Source organism: Labeo rohita, chromosome 19 (assembly GCF_022985175.1).
Source record: "Labeo rohita strain BAU-BD-2019 chromosome 19, IGBB_LRoh.1.0, whole genome shotgun sequence".
NCBI classification, from domain to species: domain Eukaryota; kingdom Metazoa; phylum Chordata; class Actinopteri; order Cypriniformes; family Cyprinidae; genus Labeo; species Labeo rohita.
The window spans coordinates 34,619,502-34,644,916 of record NC_066887.1 but is presented as its reverse complement, the minus strand read 5'-3'; the positions used below and the strand labels follow the sequence as shown (position 1 = coordinate 34,644,916).

Here is a 25,415-nt window from a genome sequence, read left to right as displayed (position 1 = left end):
ATTAATTACATTTTTGTTTTATTATATTATTATTTATATCTTTTATTTTATTTTTGTGTGTTTATTTCAGGTCAGTGTATTTTGGTAAAACAGTATTTATTTATTTAATTCATTGAGAGAAGAAATCATGATCAAGATTAAAAAATAATTAATTGTGCAGCCCTACAATTCACAAATGCAAAACGTAGTTCATAAATACACATGCACGATTATTTTTTTCCATTTCATTTATCTGTTTATTTATTTATTTAAAATTTTACATTGTTGTATTTCATTTATTCATTAAAATAGTTTTAATTTCTTCTTATTTATTTTATTAAAGTTTTATTTTCATTTTGTTCCATTAAATTAATTAAAATATTGTTTTTTTATGTGTGTAATTATTTTATTTGATTAAAATTGTATTTTATTTTATTTATTTATTTTTTTTAATTATTATTTTTTTATCCAGAGCCAGCAGTAGATTTACAGCTGGATGTATTACAGTCAATATTTAGCGTTTGCATGGAAAAATATGTGTTTAGCTGTGAAAACACCACAGACCACCGCAGTAGATCTAATCTCGCTGTTTCTCGTGTCTGCGTCTCACACGCACAGGTGAGTGTGATCACAATGAGCCTTCGAAGAGCCTTCATGTCACAGCATCAGGACCGCAGCATCACGGCTGACAGCGACGGCTCTCCCGGCAGCTCGAGGAAAGGTTAGACAGATCAGAGCGGATGAGGGTTTACAGTCAGAGAGCGAGACAGACAGAGACACAGACAGACAGGACAAGTATGGCTCACAGCCAAAGTGTCGCATGTGCTCTACATTCCTCAGTTTCCTTTTTCCAGCCTGCAGTTTCCTCTTCCTGTATCAGATGAGACCATTACAAGAGAGAGAGACAGACTGAAGCACACAGACAGACAGACTGATCACACTGACCTCAGACCAGTGAAGGTGAACTTCAATCTGAAAGCACTTGACTTTGAGAGACACAAGGTTACGACACACACACTCACACACACACCTCCTGTGTAAGGTGTGTCCGTCCCGCTGTGGGTCACTCATCTGTACAGACAACAGATGCTTCATCAGAACGTCCACCTGTAACACACACACACACACACACACATGCACACGTTTACTCAGATCTTACATAAATTGTTTCTATGTAAAACTGTTTGTAGTACAGTCTACGGATGCTCGAATCCATGATTACAACTGAACAGTGTCTGTTCGTGACCTTTAAACCTCACAAATACAGAGTTGCTGACCTCTGACCCCACTTCGCACAGTTGATGTGGCTTTTAGTAGCTCTGAAAAATTTAATGACGACAGCTTCAACTGTTTCTATGTTCTATGACGCTAGGGGGTTTTAGGATGTTTTGTGTGGTTGCTAGGGTGTTGCTAGGATGTTTTGGATGGTTACTAGAATATTTTGAGTGGTTGCCAAGTTGTTTTAAGTGGTTACTAAAGTATTGTGTTTACTTAATAGGGTGTTGGGTGGTTACTATGATTGCTAGGGTGTTGCTAGGATGTTTTTGGTGGTTGCTAGGGTGTTGCTAGGGTATTCTGGGTGGTTAATAGGTGCTCTGGGTGGTTGCTAGGGTGTATGGGTGATAACAAGGGTATTCTTGTTGCTTTCTAGTGAGTTTTGGGTGGTTACTATGAACTGGGTGGTTTCTAGGGTGTTGCTATGATGTTTTGAGTGGTTGCTAGAGTGTTGCTATGATGTTTTGGTTGATTACTAGAGTATTCTGGATGTTGGGGAGAGTTTCTAGGGTGTTACTAGGACACCTGGGTGCTTACTAGGGTATGCTCAATAGTTTCTAAATTGTTTTGGGTGGTTACTACAGTATTGTGTTTACTTAATAGGGTGTTGGGTGGTTACTATGATGTTTGGGTCCTTGCTAGGGTGTTGCTAGGATGTTTTGGGTGGTTGCTAGGGTGTTTGAGTGATAACAAGGGTATTCTAGATGTTTTCGAGTGTGTTTTGGGTGGTTACTATTATCTGGGTGGTTGAAGGGTGATACTAGGATGTTTTGGGTGGTTGCTAGAGTGTTGCTAGTATGTTTTTGTTGATTACTAGGGTATTCTGAATGGATGCTGACTTGGGCCATTGCTAGGGTGTTGCTAGGATGTTGTGGATAGTTTCTAGGGTGTTACTAGGACACTTGGGTGCTAACTAGGGTATGCTGAATAGTTTCTAAACTGTTTTGGGTGGTTACTACAGTATTGTGTTTACTTAATAGGGTGTTGGGTGGTTACTATGATGTCTGGGTCATTGCTAGGGTGTTGCTAGGATGTTGCTAGGGTATTCTGGGTGGTTGCTAGGGTGTTTGGGTGATAACAAGGGTATTTTAGTTGCTTTCTAGTGGGTTATGGGTGGTTACTATGATCTGGGTGGTTGCTAGGGTGTTGCTAGAATGTTTTGGGTGGTTGCTAGAGTGTTGCTAGGATGTTTGGGTTGATTACTAGGGTATTCTGGATGGATGCTGACTTGGGCCATTGCTAGGGTGTTGTGGATAGTTTCTAGGGTGTTACTAGGACACTCGGGTCCTTACTAGGGTGTGCTGAATAGTTTCTAAACTGTTTTGGGTGGTTACTACAATAAATTTAATAGGGTGTTGGGTGGTTACTATGATGTCTGGGTCATTGTTAGGGTGTTGCTAGGATGTTTTGGGTGGTTGCTAGGGTATTCTGAGTGGTTGCTAGGGTGTTTGGGTGATAACAATGGTATTCTTGATGCTTTCTATTGTGTTTTGGGTGGTTACTTGGGTGGTTACTATTGTATACTGGGTGGTTGCTAAACTGTTTAAGGTGGTTACTAGGGTATTGCAGTGTTTCCCCTAGGTTCACAGCTTTGGGGGGGTGGGGTGGGGGATGGATGAGGCAGGTGCCAGTACCCAACGGTACTTTTTTTGGTACTTTACTCTCTGTATAATAACAAAAACATTTATTTCAGTGAAAAAAAAAATAAATTAAAAAAAAAATAAATCAATTTTAACATTTTGAACAATAGGACCCTACAATCTTTTTCTTTCTTTTTTTTTCAGAAATTTTGTGTTTTATTTTTTCTGTTAATCAAATGAAGGCATTAAACATTTATTTATTTTTAATCAAATGAAAATTAAACACTTTTATTTATTTTTTTTGGCAAACAGAGGTTTACTGTTAAAATTAAGACATGGAAGAAAATTTGTGTGGAAGTTCTGTCAAAAAAGTTTTAATAATAATTGTAGAATTTTTTTCTGCAATTAAGTGGTTAATCTGGTTGTAATATTTATTTTTATTATTTTATTAAATGGCCAGAAATAGAAATATATGAAGATGTACATTATACTGTACAAAAGTAATACAAGAGTAATATATTTCTATTACACGTTAACCCGTACTTTTATTTTGACAGGTTGCTGTGAAGTTTCTGTGTGTGTACACTATGATATGATTTTCATGGAGCAGGAATTATAGACTATAAATTATAATTATAGAAATGACATGTTGTCGTGTAAATAAGATAAATAACATAAATAACATAAGACCATTTAGTTTGTTTAATAAAAGAACAAGGGATAGACCTGTTGCCAGTATGGTGTTGTGGTTGATCTGGGTCATTTCTAGGGTGCACCGTAAAAAACTATTTGTTGAGTCAACTTAAAATAATTTGTAACCTGGCTGCCTTAAAATTTTAAGTTCGTTCAACGCAAAAAAAAAGTTTATTCAACTTGAAATGTTAAATTATACTAAGTGACAACTTAGATATTTGATTTGAATCAACTTAAAATTTTAAGGCAGCTGGGTTACTTACCCATCTGTTAAATTCAGCAAACACAAATATCTAAGTTGTTACTTGGTACAACTTAACATTTCAAGTTGACTAAACTTATTTGAATTGATTGAACTTAAAATTTTAAGGCAGTAGGGTAACAAATTATTTTAGGCTGACTCAACAAATTGTGCTTTTTTATTTTTTACAGTGTGTTGCTAGGATGTTTGGGTAGTTGCTAGGGTGTTGCTAGCATACTTTGGTAACTAGGGTATACTGGGTGGTTGCTAAGCCGTATTGGGTGGTTACTAGGGGATTGCGGTTGCTTAGTTGAGTGTTGCTATGATGTTTTGCATGGTTGCTAGGGTATTCTGGTTGCTTACATGAGTGTTTTAGTCTGGGTCATTGCTAGGGTGCTGATAGAATGTTTTGGTGGTTGCTAGGGAGTTTAGTGTTTTTGCTATCGTGTTTTGAGCAGTTACTATGATATTCTGGGTTAATAGGGTGATCTGGGTGGTTTCAAAGTGGTTGCTATGGTGTTGTTAAGATATTTTAGGTGGTTGTTAGGGTGTTTAAGGAGGTTGCTACAATGTTCTGGGTAGTAATCTGGGTAGTTGGTAGAGTGGTTTGGGTGATTATAGGGTAATCCGAGTGGTTGACATGGTGTTTTAGTGATTGCAATGGTGTTTGAGGTGGATGAATGTCACACTCAGATGTTTTGACTTGACAAATACCACAAACTAAACAAAAGGCCAAAGAATATGAAAAGAATGGAGCAGAACAGAGCTTTAGGCGGTCATCCGATCTTCCTTCCCCTCCAAACGGTGTCATATTTGGAGTGTTTGTAGTATCTGCTCGACTGTCTGCTGGCGTCTCTCAGGGTGGCCTGATCTGCCCTACAGAGATGCATATGATTAGCTGGACCATTGGGCAGCTCGGCCAAGGTGCCACCCTGTGCCTTCGGCTGGCATCGACAGGGCAAGGGCAAGGGCGAAGGAGCCGTGCCAACGTGAAGCTGGAGCTGATGGCATCATGCCTGGCCGAGCCCAGCGGCCGCTCAGCGCTCGCTCCTGTGCCTCGTATCGCTGCGTTTGTGTGCGGCGGAAGATTCTGCACACAACAGATTGAGGACAAATCAGGATTTTGAATCACGGGAGTCTAGAAATTCACAGATCTGTGTTTTTATTTGTCACAGCGTTAGTGACAGACGTGTTTTATATCTGTTTAAAGCACAGTGTAGAATAACACCATTTGTGGGCCTTACCACAGTTGGAGATTTTAAAAGTTTTTAGTTCAGGTTAACCTCTCTTAACTGTGGTAAATTGCTGTAATGCACTGCCTTAAGTAACTGATAGATTTTATTAAATTACTGCAACAGTAAAATGTGCAAGTTTTTAATAAATAGTGACGTTTATAAATAATAATCACAGTAGGTATTTCAGCTGTTTTAAATGGGCTGTTTTACATCCAATAAGATTTTAACACCAGGACTTTGCATTTTATGAATATTTATGAACAGAAATTCTGGATAATGCCACAAATATTTCAATGCTGTTAATGAATCTGTTTCATTGCTTGTTTCCTGGTATACACATTAAAATGTTTTATACGTTATTTTAAATTACAAATATGAATGATTAAATTAAAAGGAAAACAAGATAAATGCTTTAAAATGTTTATGAACTATTAAAAGTCTAACATTTTAAAAAACAGTTAAAAAGCTCTTATTTTAAATAAAATTATAATTAAATCAAGATGAAATGAAAATAAATAAAACATTTATTTTAATTAAAATCAATATAATAAAGGCCTTTTAAGTCTAAAAACAAAAAAATACTCATTTAAACAAAAAAATAATCATTTAATAAATACAAAATTCTTTATGGTTATAATAAAGGTTTTTAAAGTTTATCAACTTTAAGAACACTTTATTTTCATTAAAAAAGGAAATTAATAAAAAATAAAATTGTGCCAATGCTTACAATTTAATAAAAATGAAAATAAAAATAAATGAAACACTCAAATTTATTTTCATTAAAGTCAAAATATAATAAAGGCTTTTTTCAAGTCTAAAAACATTAAAAATACTTTATATATAATCATATAATAAATACAAAATACTTTATAGTTATAATACTTAGAGTAATAGAAAAATAAAAGACTTCTTAATGTTTAAAACCATTAAAAGTATTTGATGTAATGAGAATTTATAGTAATTAAAGACAAAATAAAAAAAAATGGCAAAGGTTTTATTTTAATTAAAATTATAATTAAATAAAGGTAAAATTAAACATATGAAAAAACAAAATAAAGGTTTTTTAAAGTTTATCAAATGTAAAAAAAAATATTTTCAGAAAAAATATTTAAAACCATTAAAAGTCTTTGATTTAATGAAAATGTATAGTAAAGACATAATAAAAATTGGTTTTATTTTAATTTCAATTATAATTAAAATTAAAAATATGAAAAATAATAATAATAAAATAAAGGCTTTTTAAAGTTTCTAAATTTTCAGTTAAAAAGTAACAAAAATGGTACTAATGTTTACAAGAAGATGTGCTGTGGAATATTTTTGTATATATGAATTTAGCAAATGTGGATTAGTTAAAAGTAAAGTCATGTGTAAATAGATCAGTTTCTAGCAGACTTACCTGAAACACCAGTAAACTGAGTTCTATAAAACAGATGATGCTGATTTGAACAGCGATTCACGTACACGTAGCAGTGTATTTGTGAAGGTAAACGTACCTGAGTGAGACCAGTGGTGCTGGAGGCGCACACACGCGCACACACACACACTGCTGTCAGAGGGAGTGTAAGACAGAGCGAGAACGCTGTTCTTCTACAGGACTGCGTTTCTTCACACCTCCAGCTCGAGCTCCGCGTGCTGCATCTGTTTTCTCTTTCAGGACGAAACGCGTCACGCGGTTTGTCTTTAAAACAGTGTTGCTTAATTAAAACGACTGAAAGCAAGCGCAGCAAATGTTTCACAGCGCATCAAAGAATAATCAACCTCATCTGACTCCTGAATATTCAGATCGGGATGATGACAAATCACTTCTTGTCTTCATCACTGTCAGCAGTAGTTATGGATGAATATATGAATGCATCTGCTCCTTTGTTATTTATACATTCCCATGAAGTTTCCTGGTACTTTATGTCGCTCTGGGTGTTTGAAAAGGCTGAGAAGTGTCTGTTTGTGACCCTTAACCTGCTGACCTCTGACCCCACTTCACACGGCTGATGTGGCTTTTAGCAGCTCTGACAGACGTGAAGATGAAGTGAGCTGAAGTGTGCTCCTCTGAGCTGCTTTACATGATGATGCAACATTGACTGTTGTTACATCTTCTGAACATGAATATAGGAGGTTGCTAGGTTGCTTTGGATGGTTGTTAGTGTGTTGCTAGAATGTTTTGGTTTATTGTTAGCATATTCTGGGTGGTTGTTAGGCCGTGAGTCCACCAAAGCGTTTTAAGCGAGCTGAAACTACACTGCACTACAGATTTAAAACAGACAACAAAACTGTGTATACAGTATACTATAGTGCATGTTTTTGTATCATTATGAAGTAATTCATTTGTTGACTAGAGGCTGCATTGGCGGAGGATGTTAACATTAGCAGCACCTTAAGGGGTTTAAACAGTGACCAAAACATACATCACACACAAAGACTCTAAACTCTAAACCTCTCTTTCCTTTACTCAAAGTTAATCTAGACACGTGCATTAACACTATACAAAATTCTTTTAATCCTAAAGTAGTCAAGACTGTAGGCCTATCTCTATATTCATACTATATATAAATGTATGTATATATATATATATATTTTTTTTTTTTTTTCTTTTGCTCCTCTGAGCTGCTTTACATGATGATGCAACATTGACTGTTGTTATATCTTCTGAACATGAATTTAGGAGGTTGCTAGGATGCTTTGGATGGTTGTTAGTGTGTATATATAATATATATTATGTTTTTTATTGGTTTTTTATATATATATATATATTTTTTTTTTTGTAAATGTGTATACTTTCTTTTTTCTTTGTTTTGTTTTTATACCTGCACTGCCTTAATGGTTTGATGTTTTCAACTGTTTAATAAAAAAAGAAATCAGAAAGAAAGATTCGCGAACCCACTCCTAAGTTCTAAATGAACTCAAATGATTCGTTGTCCGCGCTCCGAAACCCCTATCTGAATCCCGAACCATCATTTCAGATAAGGACTCGGAGCATGAATTGCGAATCATTTAATTTGCGAAACGATTCGCGAACTATAATTTCAGATCAGGACTCGAATTAAATGATTCGATTCTCGATACGCAATCCAAATGGAACGCTTCGAAACAGTGAATCATTTGGCGACGCAATGATTTGATTGGTTCAGAGATTCAAAAAGCTCTGAAACTATGCCGTGCTTTTTAAAACCATTTCAAGTTTATTGTTTTTTGGTAGTGAATGGCTTGAACTGAATGGAGCGGATCCAGCGTGAGTGATGACAGTTCAATAGGAAATCAGCTGAAAGCATCCAGTCATCTCATACCACTGAAGTGAATGTCAAATTTATCTGTATATATTATGACAAATATGTGAGGAATTATTGTTGTATCTGATTGTATCAGTCTATATAAAGAGATAGTCAATGTAAAAAGAGCAAATGGGAGAAGCAGATAAACACAAATCATCATAACAACATAAAGAGGGTAAAGTTTATTATTAATCTGAACTGTGCACGTATGTTTTAAACACTTCTCAGCAGTGGTTACATATACACGTACACACAGAAATGTGCAGCTTGCTTTTTAATGAAAGCTTTTATATAGATTACGGAGGTAAAAGTTAATTATTTGCATATGGCTACCTGGTTATGCTGAATTTGTTGCATGTTGCTTTGTTGAACTGCGCTTTCAACCAGTTTGGGCTGAGAAATGTCACTCAAACTGTTCAGATCATCAGACTGAAACGATCAGATCGGGGATCTTGATCACAATCTTCATTACAAAACATAATGAAATCAGGTGAATGAGACATTCAGGTCATCACATCTATAATGCACACATATAGTTAGAGTCGTAATCAGACCTGCTCAGAAACGGTGCGATGGAGAGACAGACAGACAGAGAGAGAGAGAGACAGGTGGGGGGGCTTCTGCCTGGTTAATCATAATGTAGTTTTAATTAAAAACTCTGTGTCAAAGGGTTTAGCTCAGAGATCAGAGCCAGATTGCAGCACGGCAGCAGATCACCGAGAGCACAAACACACACACACACAGAGTCCCGTATTAAACACGTGTGTGTGTGTGTGTGTGTGTGGAGGGACAGCTTGTCATGTCGATCAGGTCTCGGTGTGAACGAGGTATCAGGGAAGGACATCAGGCCAGTTCCTTTGGATTATTCTCTCTGTCCCGTGCGCTTGTTGAGGAGCGTTTGCCGGCGTGTGTGGTTAGTTACTGTGAAAGCAGCTCTGGGGTGTTGTGTGTGTGTGTGTTTACCGCACATATAACAGAAACATCCAGCATCAGTGATAACTCAGAAACACAAAACCAGAGGAGATGGTGTGGCTTCAGAGTTTCTTTGCTGCTGTTTTTAGGTGGTTTTTTATTGTCTGATGTGAAAAGAGTGTCTGTGATATTCTGGTCTGTAGATAGGGCTCAGGTTCCTCCTTCAGCATGAGTGTAGTTCATTTCAAATAAATACATTTATATGATTATATTATGTTTTTAAAGCTGTTTTTAAATAATAGAAGTGCTTTCAGTTACTCAAAAGAACATACAGCTCATTATAATGTGTATTTTAAAGCATTATTAATACTTTAAATATAGTTTTGTAATACATTACATGAACAGGATTCGTGGATGTGATGTTAATTGGACTTACACTGTTTGTGGATGCGGTCAGACATCATGTGGTTTACATTAAGAGTGTTTTAATGACAGATTAAGAGGATTACTGTACAAGACGTGTGTGTGTGTGTGTGTGTGTGTGCGTGTGTGTGTAGAACAGCTCTGTTCCAAATCCTTCCTACATATCTACATAGGTAGCACTCTTCTAAGGGAGCATCTTCACTGAAATTAAACTTTATAAATGACATTTAAAACACTTATTAGACTTATGTGATGTGCATAAGATTTACAAATGATTTAATAATCCAGTTTTAAAATGCTTACATATTTTAAATATCCAATATTAAAATAATAAAATACATATACATTTCTATTTTTGTTTTTAATTTGTAGATTTTTATTTTGGCATTAATTTTTAAATATATTTATAGATTTTTTTTTTTTTTTTTTTTTTTTTTTTTTTTTTTTAATTAATAGATTTGTGTTGTATTTTAGTTTTGATATTACATTAAACATACTTTTCTATTCATTTTTTATTTATAGATTTTTTTATGTTGTCATTAAATGAAATATATTATATATATATATATATATATATATGTGGTATACATTTGATTTTATTTGATAATTAGATTTTTGTAAGATTTTTGTTACATTTAGTTTGGTATTCAAATACATTTTTTAATTTACATTTATTATTTTCATTTTATTTTTATTAAATCAAATCAATGTAAACAAATAAAATCTATGTAAACGTTTCTATTTATTATTTTTTAAATCAATTAAATTTTTAATTTGGTATTGATTTAAATGTATACATTTCTATTTTTTTAGTTTTTTTTGTATTTATAGATGTTTGTTTTATTTTAGTATTGAATTAAATATATACATTTCTGTTTATTATTGTTTTATTTTTTTCATTTTTTATTTCATTTTTATTATATCAATTCAAATCTATGTAAACATAAAATCTATGTAAACATTTCTATTTATTATTTTTATTTTTCAATTTTTATTACATTTTTAGTTTGGTATTGATGTAAATATTTACATTTCTATTTTTAGTTTTTTTTTTTGTATTTATAGATGTTTACTTTAGTATTGAATTAAATATATTTTGTTTATTATTGTTTTTTTCATTTTCTTATTTAATTTTTATTATATCAATACAAATCTATGTAAATGAATAAAATCTATGTAAACGTTTCTATTTATTATTTTTTATTTCATTTTTAGTTTGGTATTGATTTAAATATATACATTTCTATTTTTAGTTTTTTTGTATTTATAGATGTTTATTTTATTTTAGTATTGAATTAAATATATTTTTACATTTCTGTTTACTGTTTTATTTTTATTATATAATTTCAAATCTGTATAAACAAATGAAATGTATGCAATCGTTTCTATTTATTATTTTTATTTGTCAGTTTTTATTTCATTTTTAGTTTGATATTGATTTAAATATATACATTTCTATTTATTATTATTTTTGTATGTATATATGTTTATTTTATTTTAGTATTAAATTAAATATATTTATAGGTTTCTGCTTATTATAGTTTTATTTATAGATTTTTATTCTGGTACTGAATTAAACCTGTTTTATTATTTACATATTTTTATCTCAACTATTTTCATTATTTCTCTTAGCTTCATTCACCATACTGAATTCATTTTTGGGGACGGACTCTGTAGTGTGTGTTGTGTTAATATTGTTCAGTAATCATACTCCTCCATCTCTCTCTCTCTCTGTCTTTCTCTCTGGGGTTGTTGACCTTTAAGCAGGGGGCAAAGGCTTTGCTCCTGGGGCTTCAGACATCAGAGAGAGAGAGAGAGGTGAGAGACCATAAAGACCTCCTCATGAAGTCAAACATGCATTTGATTTGTGCCCTGCAGGTGTGCAGAAGCCATGATGCTCAGCACTGGGACGAAGCTCCAGGAGATTCACAGCGACAGCTGCCCATCAGAGAGCAGACCGACACACTCGCTCGTCTAATGTTCGGACAGGTACAAGACCTGCAAGGTCATCGCTAGTACTGACATGTTTCCCGGACACGCCTCTCATCTGCTATTGGTAGGTCAAACGAAGGCCACGCCCCCAAACTCACATGATTGGTTGAGTCAGAAGTTGACAAACAGATTACTTTTTTAAAAGCATTGATTGAATGTTAGTGACTCTATAAATACTAAACTGACACTTCTGAACAAAAATATTATGTAAAAAAAAAAGAAAAGGAAACACCCTATGAAATCTGTTTTATTTTTATTCCCAAATTCCATTTTATTTTTTCTATACTTCTGTAATTTTTAATGGTTAAATTACATTTTATTAATCAAAAAGCAAGTCTAATTAATTGAAATTATAAAACTTATGCAGTTTAACATCAATTTATTACAAACCGTTAATATGTTTTAATATCAATTTGAAATGAAATGTAATAATGCATTGTAAAACAAAACATTAATATAATGTTACATAAATTGTAAAAACAATATAATGATACTTCTAAAAATAAAGCATTAATATTTTAAATTAAATTACAAATGAAATGCAATAATACATTTCAAAATAAAACATGAACATTTTAAAATGAATTGTAAATTAAATGTAATAATATATTTTAAAACTATAACTAAATTATTATAACTCTAAATAACAACTGTAAATAAAATGTAAATGAAATAAATAAAATATTAATATCAGGAGTGTTTTTACATAAACTATAAATTAAATGTAATAATATATTTTAAAACTATAAATAAATTATTATAACTAAATAACTAAATTATTATTTACAATTTTAAATAAAATTTAATAAAACATTTTAAAACAAAGCATTAATATATTTTAAAATACATTTTAAATAAAATTAAATAATGCATTGTAAAACAAAACATTAATATATTTTTAAAATAAAATGTAATAATACATTTAAAAATAAAACATTAATATTTTTAATTAAATTGCAAATAAAATGTAATAATACATTTAAAAAGAAAATATCAATATTTTAAAATAAATTGTAAATAAAATGTAATAATACATTTTAAAAATAAACAATAGTATATTTTTAAAATGAATGAAAAAAAAATGTAGATATCAAAACATTAATATTATTTTAATATGTTGTTTATCTCTATATATGCATATATTTATCACTTTTATTTTTTAGTAAATATACAATTTACAATTTTAACAAAAATTACATGTTTAGGGCCCTATGAAATGTTTTTTTTTTTTCTCACCTTCTGTGTTATTGTTACCAAATTCTGTTAAAGCATGTCTAATTATTTGAATTCATACTTAATTTTCATTTAACTAAGTTTATTTTTACAATATTTTTACAATATTTAATTTTTTCTGGTTATCAAAAGAAGGCATAAAATATAATTTAATTTATCTTTTAAATTTAAAAATTTAACTTTATTTTTGGCAAACAAAGTATTAAAATTAAAGTAATAAAAAAAAGCAATAAAGTCATAAAATGACAAAAAATGAATAATAATGGTGTGTAAATAATAATAAAATAAGCCAGCGTCACACACAGCAGCTTTAATGGCACATTTACTCTCCAGCAGAACCTGCTGAAACCTTTGACCTCCACAGACTAACACACACACACACTTTCATTTCCATGCACAAACATACTGAGAATTCATATTTTAACACTTGGCTGATAAAAATCAGTTTTCTTTGAACCCAGAGGACAGTTTGTTGGTACTTCAGTGAGTCAGTGGTGAACGTCAGTCCTGGTGTGTGTGTGTGTGTGTGTGTGTGTGTCCTTCATGAGCCACCCGCAGCTCGTCTAAACCGCTCGCTCAAAAACCCCATCTGGTCCATCATTATTGCCCTCGCGTGCGTGTGTGTGTGTGTATGTGTGTGATGTTGTAGGCCTGAAGAGATCTGGATGGGTCACCTGAAATATTTCTGATTAGAACAAAGCTTTCACTAAAAACTGCACATGCACAATACTAGTGCACAGTATATTTATATGCTTGCATTTAGCAGATGCTTTTATCCACAGCCACTTACTGTAACAATATTTATAGTGTACAATGCCAGGTTATATAATGCAAACATTATGCAACAAAAACACACCTTATTATGTTGCATGTGTCAAATGAGTCATATTGGACAAAATTGGTGTAGGATTTACTTTGAAACAATATGCATTTAAAGAAACAGCAAGTGACACATTGAATTTAACATGAAATTTCGAAGACTGAAATCTTGTAAAACGTACTCCAAAATCATTCATTAAGGTGCAGTTTGCACTTTAAGCCATTTTTTGTGTCAAATGTCTTCTGGAGCTTTTGTTACACTGTAAATAGTGGGTGCATTGCATTCTGGGATGTACATAATGCCTTTTTATACAGTATGAGATTATGTAAGCAAGTAAATAAATAAATCCTAAATCTGATCTAAAAATAAAACTTAAATGAAAAATAAATCTAAAAAATATTGCAAAAATAACCAAAATATAAACTAAAAAGCACATAAGAAATGGACTAAAAATGTAATAATAAAAGCTAATTTAAAATATGATTTCAAATTTCTAACTGGAAACATAACTGTCGTAAAACTGAAATAAAAATAAATCTAAATAGTACTATTTAAAAAAATTCAAAAGCAAATAAGAAATTATTATAAACTAAAGTAAAATGAAAATACTTATATAAGATTCATGCATATGAAAATTCACAGTTCTAAGTGTCATTTGATACTATAGGTTTAATATTGTGCATTAGATTTTATTTGTATATTTTTAATTGTTTTTATTTTATTAATTTTATAAAAAAATGTCTATATATTATTTATTATTTAATTTAAGTTATTTTAGTTCTTCAACTTTAACTTTTAATATTTTATAATTAAATTAAAAAATAATTTCATATTTTTACTTTTTAAAATTTCAGTTAACATTATTTTTTTACTGTTTATAGATTTAGTTATATATACTATAATAACTAATGCATGGTGCACACTGCCGAAATAGTATGAGGTAGTATGAAATGTGTATGCAGTTGTGAGCGTGTTGGATAACGCGCGTCTCTCGTACATCAGGTGTTTGCGTGTGGTCATACATGCTGATGTACTCTCAGCGTTGGCATGGAAACGCCTCCGTGTGTTTGGCACAGCGACACGCCTGAGGTGGGAGAGGCAGGTAACACTTTAACTTTGTTATGCTTTTATCTGCCAGGTCTGTGGGAGACCCTTCGCATGTGTGTGTGTGCATGATGTCACTGCGCGCGTGTGTATGTGTGTGTGCGCGTCGCCAGAATCCCTGCCTACCGCAATAATATAGAGCGTGCTGTGACCAAACCCACCCGCTGATATTACATTTTCCACTGAAGCTGATGCCCAGTGCACGAGTGTGTGTTTGTGTTTGTGTGTGCGTCTGTGTGTGTGAACCTCTGGAACGTGTCGTACATCCGATCGGATTTCCAGCGTTCAGAGCTGTTGTAAAAGCTGCAAGCTTTGCTAACCAATTATTGAATTATAAATTGGCAGAAAAATTGTTTATTGTGAGAAAAATAATATTATCATTAAAGTAATATTATTATTTTTTAAAATAAAACATTAATCTATTTTTTAAAAGCTGAATAAAATGTAATAAATACATTATGAAAACAAAGCACTATTATATTTTAGAATGCATTTTTGATAAAAATGTTGTATGATGTATTTTAAAATGTGATGATGTACTTTAAAGCGTTGTTCAATTTCAAAATCAATTTTAAATAAAATGTAATAATATATTTTAAAACAGCATTTATATATTTTAAAAATCAATTTTAAATAAAATGTAATAAAACATTTTAAAACAAAGCGTTAATATATTTTAATATCAATTTTTAATAAAATGTAATAATGCATTGTAAAACAAAACTATAATTTTAAATAAATTGTAAATAAAATGTAATAATACATTTAAAAATAAAGCATTATTATTTTTTATTAAATTGCAAATAAAATGTAATAATACATTTCAAAATAAAACATTAACATATTTTAAAATAAATTGTAAATGAAACATAATAATACATTTTAAAATAGAACATTAATATATTTTTAGATAAACTGAAAATTAAATGTAATAATATATTTAAGACTAACTAAATCATCATAACTCTAAATAACTAAATTATTATTAACAATTTTAAATAAAATTTAATAAAATATTTTAAAACAAAACATTAATGTAATTTAAAATAAATAGTAAATAAAATGTAATAATACATTTTAAAATAAAATATTAATATCATGAGTGTTTTACATAAACTGTAAATTAAATGATATAATATATTTTAAAACAATAAATACATTATTATAGCTAAATAACTCAATTATGATTTAAAATTTTAAATAAAATGTAATAAAATATTTTAAAACAAAGCATTAATATGTTTTAATATCAATTTTAAATAAAATGTAATAATGCATTGTAAAACAAAACATTAATGTAATTTAAAATAAATAGTAAATAAAATGTATTACATTTTAAAATAAAATATTAATATCATGAGTGTTTTTACATAAACTGTAAATTAAATGATATAATATATTTTAAAACTATAAATAAATTATTATAGCTAAATAACTAAATTATTATTTACAAATTTAAAATAAAATTTAATAAAACATTTTAAAACAAAGCATTAATATATTTTAAAATACATTTTAAATAAAATTAAATAATGCATTGTAAAACAAAACATTAATATATTTTTTAAAATAAAATGTAATACATTTAAAAATAAACATTAATATTTTAAAATAAATTGTAAATTAAATGTAATAATACATTTTAAAATAAAACATTAATATATTTATAATAAATGTAATACATCTTAAAAATAAAAAATTGTATATTTTTAAAATAAATTGAAAAAATGTAGGTTTCACAACATTACTATTATTTTTAATGTGTTGTTTATCTGTATATATGCGTATATTTGTCACCTTTATATTTTAGTACACATTGTAAATATTAGATTTTTATTAAAATATTATTTTTCTATTTGTAGAAAATGCACACTTTGTCCTTATTCTACATTTTCATGCACTGGTCTTCAGGTTGAATGTTTTCTGCACAAAACATGTTTTGGATTATTAATTTTTCTTCAGTAATATAATATAATTTACGAAAAAAGCACTCCAAAACTGAACCAATACCAGAATTTACCCAAGTTTGTTGTCTGTTTAAATTAACCACATTCCAGAATTACTGTGATGATGCCGAAATGATAAATTCAGCTGAATGTTTGCTGTTTTTTGAGCACCTCATAGTGGTATATTTGGGCCTGGAATGAGAGAATATGATTTTATGCAGTTATTAAATGCTAAAACCCAAAATGTCCCTGAAACGATTTCCTGAGAATGACCTGAAAGTAAAAAGCCAATCACAACCGGTGTAATTTAATGAACAATATTATGAATCATTAATCAAACGCTGAGATCCACGGACAGAAAAGTGACACCAAATGACATAATTGGAGAGGGTCTGATTTTAGCACCTCCGCGCGTCCGCCGCGAGGCTGAAAGGTCAGCGAGATGTTTTGGCATTTTGACCCCGATGATGATGATGCTGATAATGATGATGCGGATGATGATGATAGGTCATGTGACACGTGGCGGCCAATAACGCGGTGTGAAGATGATCGCTGTTGTCGGAGTGTCACTACGGTGATTAGTGACGTTTGATCCGGAATAAAGTCCAAACAGGAGAATAACGTGTGTTTCTGGTGTCTGTGTGTGTGTGTTATAATCGCGTGCCCTTTCCCTGCATCTGCGTCTGTGTGTGTGTGTGTGTGTTCTGATCCGTCTTGAGCTGAATTCTTCCACACCTCGCTGTGTTCTGCCTGAAGGCTCTGACAGGTTCGATTTCTTCTCCCCTGAATGTTGAGCTGTGAATGAGATTCTCCAAATGAGACACACACACACACACACACACACACACACACACACACTCATACACGCTCAGAGTCGAGCTGGAACCTGACCCGGCCTTCTCACCTCTGGTTCCCCTGAATCTGTGAACATACATATAAAAAAAACAAACATCACCAGACCATGAGAGATCAAAGTCATCTAGTCCTTCCTTCCTTCCTTCCTTCCTTCCATCCTTTCTTTCTTTCGTTATATATAATATATACATATATATGATTTTGTGTGTGTGTGTGTGTGTGTGTGTATATATATATATATATATATATTTATATAGAAATCATTTCACAAAGAAAGTAAAAATAATGTGTGCAATATATACATACATATTAATATATATACACATTAATAATAATGTTTCCATACTATATACACTACCAGTCAAACGTTTTTAAACGTCTCTTCTGCGCAACAAGCCTGCATTTATTTGAATAAAGCAAAAGCAGTAAAATTGTGAAATATTTTTACTATTCAAAATAACTGCTTTCTATTCGAATATATTTTAAAATGTAATTTATTTCTGTGATCAAAGCTGAATTTTCAGCATCATTACTCCAGTCTTCAACATCACATGATCCTTCAGGAATCATTGTAATATGCTGATATTTAAAACAAAATATTTAAAAAATAAAAAATAAAAAGCTTGTGTAACATTATACAACAACTTTTGATAGAAATTAATACTTTTATTTAGCAAGGATACTTTAAATTGATCAAAGTTGATGAAAAAGACATTTATAATGTTACAAAAGATTTATTCCAGATAAATGCTGTTCTTTTGAACTTTCTATACATCAAAGAAACCTTTAAAAACGCTGTTTTCAACATAATATGATAATAAATGTTTTTTGAGCAGCAAATCAGAATATTAGAATGATTTCTGAAGGATCATGTGATTGGAGTAATGATGCTGAAAATTTAGCACTGAAATAACAGGAATAAATATATTTTGAAATATATTCAAATAAAAAACAGATATTTTAAATAGTAAAAATATTTCAGAATTGTACTGTTTTTGCTGTACTTTGAATCAAATAAATGCAGGCTTGGTGAGCAGAAGACACTTCTTTGAAAACATTAAAAATTGTAGTGTACATATTAATTTTATATATAAACATACAGGGAATTTTTCTTGCTAATTTTTTTGGTGCATATAAAGCTAAAAGTTTTAAAAGAAAAGCTTGTTTGATGCATTTCTTCTAAATATTGAGTTTACTAATCAGATTTTTGTTTTATTAACATGTAAACAAGAGAGATGTAGACATATATCAGTATAAAACATAATAATTATGAAGACTGGAGAGTAAAGCGCAACAATAAATGCAAAACACAGATAAGTCACACTGAATCTTGTTCAAAATGACTATACATGCTAAGACACCAGTGTCTCATGATGGTAATGCTGAATTGTCCACATTTCACAGTTTAGAGCTGGGCGGTGGTGAAGTAAAAGTTGTTAAGCTTGTCATGTTTCTTAATGAAACCTGCAGAACAGGAAACGCAAATAAATAACACATTTTTCTTCATCATTAAGTCATATTCATATTTCAGTATTAAAGCTGCCGCAGAACTGAAAGATGAGCTTTAAAATGTACAGTAGTTTAATAACGCTAAAACAGTGATGCATGTTAAAATAGTCTAAAACAAGAAGTCGGATGGTCTTGGGTCTGTAGAAGTGCAGTTTAACCACAAACTCTGACACCTCGTGTACTGGAGATGAAAGATAACAGCCTTTCTCTCTCTCTCTCTCTCTCTCTCTCTCTTTCTCTTTTGGTGGGGAATGTCTTTCGTTTTAAATATAGATCATGTATATTTTGTTGCTGCCACATCTTGAAATGTCACACTAAACGGCACATGAAAGCAAACGAGTGGAACACAAACGTGGCAACAACAAAAGAAAAAAGGCAGAAACAAGCAAACAGGATGTGGAGAGACACGAACAAATGCCATCAGAACAAAGAGCTAAAGTCACGAAAAAATCTAAATATCAAAAATGATTGTTTTTTGATCATGCAAATGTTTTCTAAGGTAAAATGATGGTTAGAAATGTTTTAAAGGCCAGAATAACTATATAAATGTATATTTATATGCAATAACGATGGGTATAGATAAAACAAGAACGGACAGAACAGCATCAAAACTGACTGCTCATTTATTTGCAGTAAAATGATGAATGAATTTATATCAATAAAAATAAGTATGTGCAATAAAGATAAGACGGGAACAAACCAAATAGCATCAGAACAGAGCTAAAGAAAAAAAATCCCTCAAAATGTCAACAATTATTGTTTTTAAGTAGCTGAAATGATGTCTTTACATTTTTTAGGTAAAATGTTTTTAACTAAAAATGTTTTACAGGTCAATACAAATTGCAGTTTATATGCAATATAGATAGATAGATGAGATGAGGACAACAAAACGGCATCAGAACAAAGCTAAAGTAACAAAAAAAAAGTAGAATTGTTTTAGGAGCCAATATCAATTAATTTATATTTATAATTTCAATATAAATTCATATTTATTTACAATATAAATGAGACAAGAATGAACAGAACAGAGCTAAGATAACAAAACTATAATTTTTAAATGACCAATATATTTCCTTAACATTGTCTGAGGTAAAACAATAGATATAAATGTTAAGGTGTCTAATATAAATCAATTTATGTCAATATAAATTGCTATTTATATGCAATAAACATAGCTATAGATGACTGTGTCAGAACAAAGTGGAAAAATGACAAAATATCCTCAAAATAACAAAACTATATTTTTTTAAATAACAGAAATATTTCCTTAACATTTTTTAAGGTAAAACGATAGATACAAATGTTAAGGAGTCTAATATAAATAATTTATGTCAATATAAATTCATATTTAAATGCAGAAAAGATGGCTATCGATGAGACGAGAACAAACAAAACTTCATAAGAACAAAGCGAAAGATAACAAAATATCCTCAAAATATCAAAACCAAATATATATAAATATTTCCTTAACATTTTTTGAGGCATATGATAGTTATAAATGTTGAAAGTGTAATATAAATTATTCAATTTAATTTTTTTATACGCAATATAGATAAAGATTTTAAGTGTAAATAAAAGTGTATAAAAGATTAATAATAAGATTTTTAAACTTTATTTTATTTTAACTTGATTTGTAATTTTTTAACACAGTAAAAGGCCACAGGGCTGAAATGATCTACAACAAATTTAGAAAAAAACAACAACGGGGCAATTAAAATGTGTGTATTATTCATTTATTTACATTTATTCATTTAGCAGATGCTTTTATGCAAAGTGACTCACAGAATATAAATAAATATACACGTCGGGCCTCTCAGACAGATTCGAACATCTCAAACGTCACCTTTAAACCTGCTTTAAATATGAAAGCTTCTCCTGACAGTAAATATGATCAGAGTCTCTCATGTAGGATTCGGACTGGTTTTCACAGCTGTTTGTTTATACAGGCCTTTATCAAACCATCCTGGACGTGAACGAAGCTTTCGCGAAGCACTGACCGAGAGGCAAAGTCTGAAAGAGTGTGTGAGGGGCAAATGAACTCACTTTCAGGGGGGAAAAAGGGCCATTGTGCTGAATGGAGGGGTAATTCAGAGCTTTGAGTGAGTGTGTGTGTAGTTTGTTCTGCCAGAGCTGATCTAATTTATCTATGCTAATGAATTAGATGTGAGTGTGTGTGTGTGTGTGTGTGTGTGTGTGTTCTCCGCAGGTCTCTAAGCAGCTGTTTAACGCACAGAAGGACGTATTGAATCTATTCAGCATCTCGGCTCTCAAACAAACCTTCACAAAGACTCCTGCGATGCTATTCTACACGAAACACACACAGACTTCTGCTCATTCACTTCTAAGTGAATTCTCACAGGCCTAAAAGTGTTTGGACACTCGAGTCACACTTAAAAATGCTTGAGTGTGATTCATTAGATCACAAATAGTGCTGAACATTCAGTCGACATTATCGACAAATATTTTTGTCGTCGAATAGTTGTTTGATCTCATGTAAGGGCCTGCAGTAACGCAGTTTGACCAGGCTGGTGCTGTAGCGCAAGACTAATTCAGCCTTCCTGCGTGCAATCTAATAGAAGACAGAGTGTAAAAGAAACCAGACCAGTAGAGTGTGGGAAAGTTTTACAAAACTGCAAACAGTCAATGTGTTAAAGGCCCTGATATACTCAAGTAGAAGTTTTGTTCTTCACTTAGGCGTAAACAGAAGTTCAGTATTTGCAAGCAACACTTAACTGCTTTACTGTGATTGTGTGTATGTGTGTGTGAGAGAGAGATCATGATTATCAAAATAATAACTGGTTTTAGCCCTAAATCGCAAATATTAAATCAAGTCTCATTTACTGTAAATACGCATGCACAGCAAGATTGAGCTATCAGAGTTGAGAAACTCTAGCTGATATTTTAAGGATCTTTAAGTGCGTCAAAAGATGCATGTGTATATTGGTCTATTTCGACACCGTCTGAATGAGATTTCAGTTTAGAGCCCGTTTGCATGAAATAGAATGAGAGAGTATGTGTGTTGTGGTTTTTCACTCTCTCTTAATATCACAGTATGTTTGAGGGCCTGTAACTGTTCTGATCACAGTCGAGCCGCTTATGGCGTCTCACAGACTCACTTCTCGTTCACCGTTCCTCTTTCTCTCCCACTACATGTCGCACCTTCAAGAGAACCTGACCCAACACGATTATTAGATCAAATTGCACAACGAAGTCACATAACCGCAAACCAACAAAATGAGGATGTTTGTTTTTATAAGCTCTCTAGCATAGAGAGATAGAGGTCTGGAGGCTTGGAGAAGTGCCCTGGTGACTAGACAGATGACCTTAGCAACTGCATAGCAATGACCTAGCAACCGCACCAAGAAAACCCTAGCAACATCCTCACAACCACCCAAAACACCCTAGCACTCTCCTAGCAATCACACAGAACACCCACATGGCAGTAGCAACTGCATAGCACTGGAACCACAAAGCAATGGCCTAGTAACCACCCAGAACACCCTAGCAGTGTCCTTGGAACCACACAGAAAACCCACTTAGCAGCAAGCACCCAAAACAACCATGCAACCATGTAGCAATGTCCTAGCGACCAGCGAGAAGACACTAGAAACTGCATGGCAATGCCATAGCAGCTTCACATAATAGCCTAGCAAACGCCCTTTCAGCATCCTAGGAACCACACAGAAATATCTCCTAGTAACATCCAAACACCACCCAGACCACCTTAACAAATGTATATCAATATTCTAGTAACCAACCTAGCAACCACACACAACACCCAAGCAACAGCAAAGCAATGTTAGGCAACCACCTAGAACACCTTAGCAATGTCCTGGAAACCACCCAGAACAACCTCCTAGCAACAATCTAGCAACTACCCAAAACATCCTTGCAACCATGTAGCAATGTCCTAGCAACCAGCCAGAAGACACTAGAAACTGCATAGCAACACTCTGGCAACCACCCAGAATGGCCTAGCAAACACCCTTTCAGCATCCTAGCGACCACACAGAAATCTGTCCTAGTAACATCCAAGCAACCACCCAGACCATCTTAACAAATGTATATAGATATCCTAGTAACCAACCTAGCAACATCATAGCAATACCCTAGCAACCACACACAACACCCTAGCAAAATCATAGCAATGCTAGGGAACCACCTAGAATATGTTAGCAGTGTCCTGGAAACCACCCAGAACAACCTCCTAGCAACATTCTAGCGACCACCCAAAACATCCTTCTATCCATGTAGTAATGTCCTAGCAACCAGCCAGAAGACACTAACAACTGCATAGCAATGCCATAGCAACTTCCCATAGTGGCCTAGCAAATGCCCTTTCAGCATCCTAGGAACCACACAGAAATCTCTCATACTAACATCCAAGCAACCACTCAGACCACCTTAACAAATGTATATCAATATTCTAGTAACCAACCTAGCAACATCATAGCAATGCCCTAGCAACCACACACGACACCCTAGCAACAGCAAAGCAATGCTAGGCAACCACCCAGAACACCTTAGCAGTGTCCTGGAAACCACATGGACCAACATCCTAGCAACATTCTAGCAACCACCCAAAACATCCTTGCAACCATGTAGCAATGTCTTAGCAACCAGCCAGAAGACACTAGTAACTGCATAGCAACGCCCTAGCAACCACCCAGAATGGCCTAGCAAACTCCCTTTCAGCATCCAAGCAACCACACAGAAATCTCTTCTACTAACATCCAAGCAGCCACCCAGACCACTTTAACAAATGTATATCAATATCCTAGTAACCAACCTAGCAAAATCATAGCAATGCTCTAGCAACCACCCAGAACACCCTAGCAACAGCAAGGCAATGCTAGGCAACCACCTAGAACACCTTAGCAATGTCCTGGAAACCACCCAGAGCAACCTCCTAGCAACATTCTAGCAACTACCCAAAACATCCTTGCAACCATGTAGCAATGTCCTAGCAACCAGCCAGAAGACACTAGTAACTGCATTGCAACGGCCTAGCAACCACCCAGAATAGCCTAGCAAATGCCCTTTCAGCATCCAAGCAACCACACAGAAATCTCTCCTAGTAACATCTAAGCAACCACCCGGACCACTTTAACAAATGTATATCAATGTCCTAGTAACCAACCAAGCAACATCATAGCAATGCCCTAGCAACCACCCAGAACACCTCAACAGTGTCCAAGCAACTACAAACCCGAAACGAAACACCCCAGCAATCTTGTAGCAACCAAATTGGACATGCTAGCAACCAGAGTTGGATGTGTCTAATCTGCGGGTTAGAGTTCTGCACAGATAAAGTTTGATCACTTCTGTTGGTGCACAGAGTTGACATGGAAGCCCCCGTGGTAACACCTTCCCACACACACAGTTTCGTTTTGGAGATCCCATGTCGTGTTTCACTTTTTGTCAGCGAGCCCCCGCTTGTATCTCTGTGATCTTCTGTTGTCTAGATTCGACTCGGGTCCCTGTCATCTGTCAATGTATGACTGTGGGACACATTTTTGGTGGAGCAGGTGATCTAGGGCATTTATTTGTAGTAGAGATGATTGACTTTACTAAACGCCCAAGTATGCTTTTTCATGTTCCGCTCCATCTTGCGCACAGCTGTTTCTGCAGAGCTTTCGAAGTATACTGAACTGTGGATGAACATGGATGGATGAATTTGACTTAAGTTTGTAGCCCCTAGTGAACTTGTTTTGTCTCAACATTCACCTCATGCCTCATGTCTGATGCATAAGGCACAGTTAGCTGGAAACACTTAATGAGTTTTGAAGTCGTCATCGGATTGGTTAGATTCTACAGGATTTCTGGGAGACGTGTCGCGTTCTTTAACATTCCACCTGGAAACAAAAATGCCGCGGCACTAAGCCCCTTTACAAAAGAAGAAAGCCGTCATGTTTACAACTGTGACGTCGAGCGCAGGATCAACTAAACGCTGGATTTTCAAAAGTATGTGAAGAATTTAAAGTTTGCCGCATAGAATCTTTAAAATATGTCCGAGAGTTTTACACACAAGTACAAAACGGGGCAGGCAAACCTTCCCAAACCTTCTGCCGTCAGTCTGAAGGTCTAGCTACGCAAAACTAAACAGTACAATACTGTACGATTCGGGACAGAACACCCTGATCGGGCTTGCGTTTCCACTGCCAATGGTATCCTTACTTGATAGGCGCGAAAAGTAACGATTGACGCCATTCTCGCGTGAAAAAGAAAGCGCAACATTGTACTGAACTACTGTGCTAGGTACCCGAGTACAAGGTCGCGAGTGGTACGGTACGGTTCGCTATTTTGGTACCATTCACAACTTCTGACAATGGAAATAATTGTGGACTGGACT

The 25,415-nt window shown here is 33.1% G+C and overlaps 1 protein-coding gene and 1 long non-coding RNA gene across 2 annotated transcripts in view; one reads left to right on the top strand and one right to left on the bottom strand.

Moving 5' to 3' along the window:
- Positions 1 to 11,646, top strand: part of LOC127181897 (uncharacterized) — a 40,414-nt gene extending 28,768 nt beyond the window's left edge. The window contains exon 4 of the long non-coding RNA XR_007829831.1: positions 11,483 to 11,646. This is a non-coding gene — a long non-coding RNA (uncharacterized LOC127181897). The remainder of the gene's footprint in view (positions 1 to 11,482) is intronic.
- The window catches only part of LOC127181892 (zinc-alpha-2-glycoprotein), an 898,082-nt gene that overhangs the window by 309,967 nt on the left and 562,700 nt on the right, over positions 1 to 25,415 (bottom strand). The gene's annotated exons all lie outside the window — the stretch shown is intronic.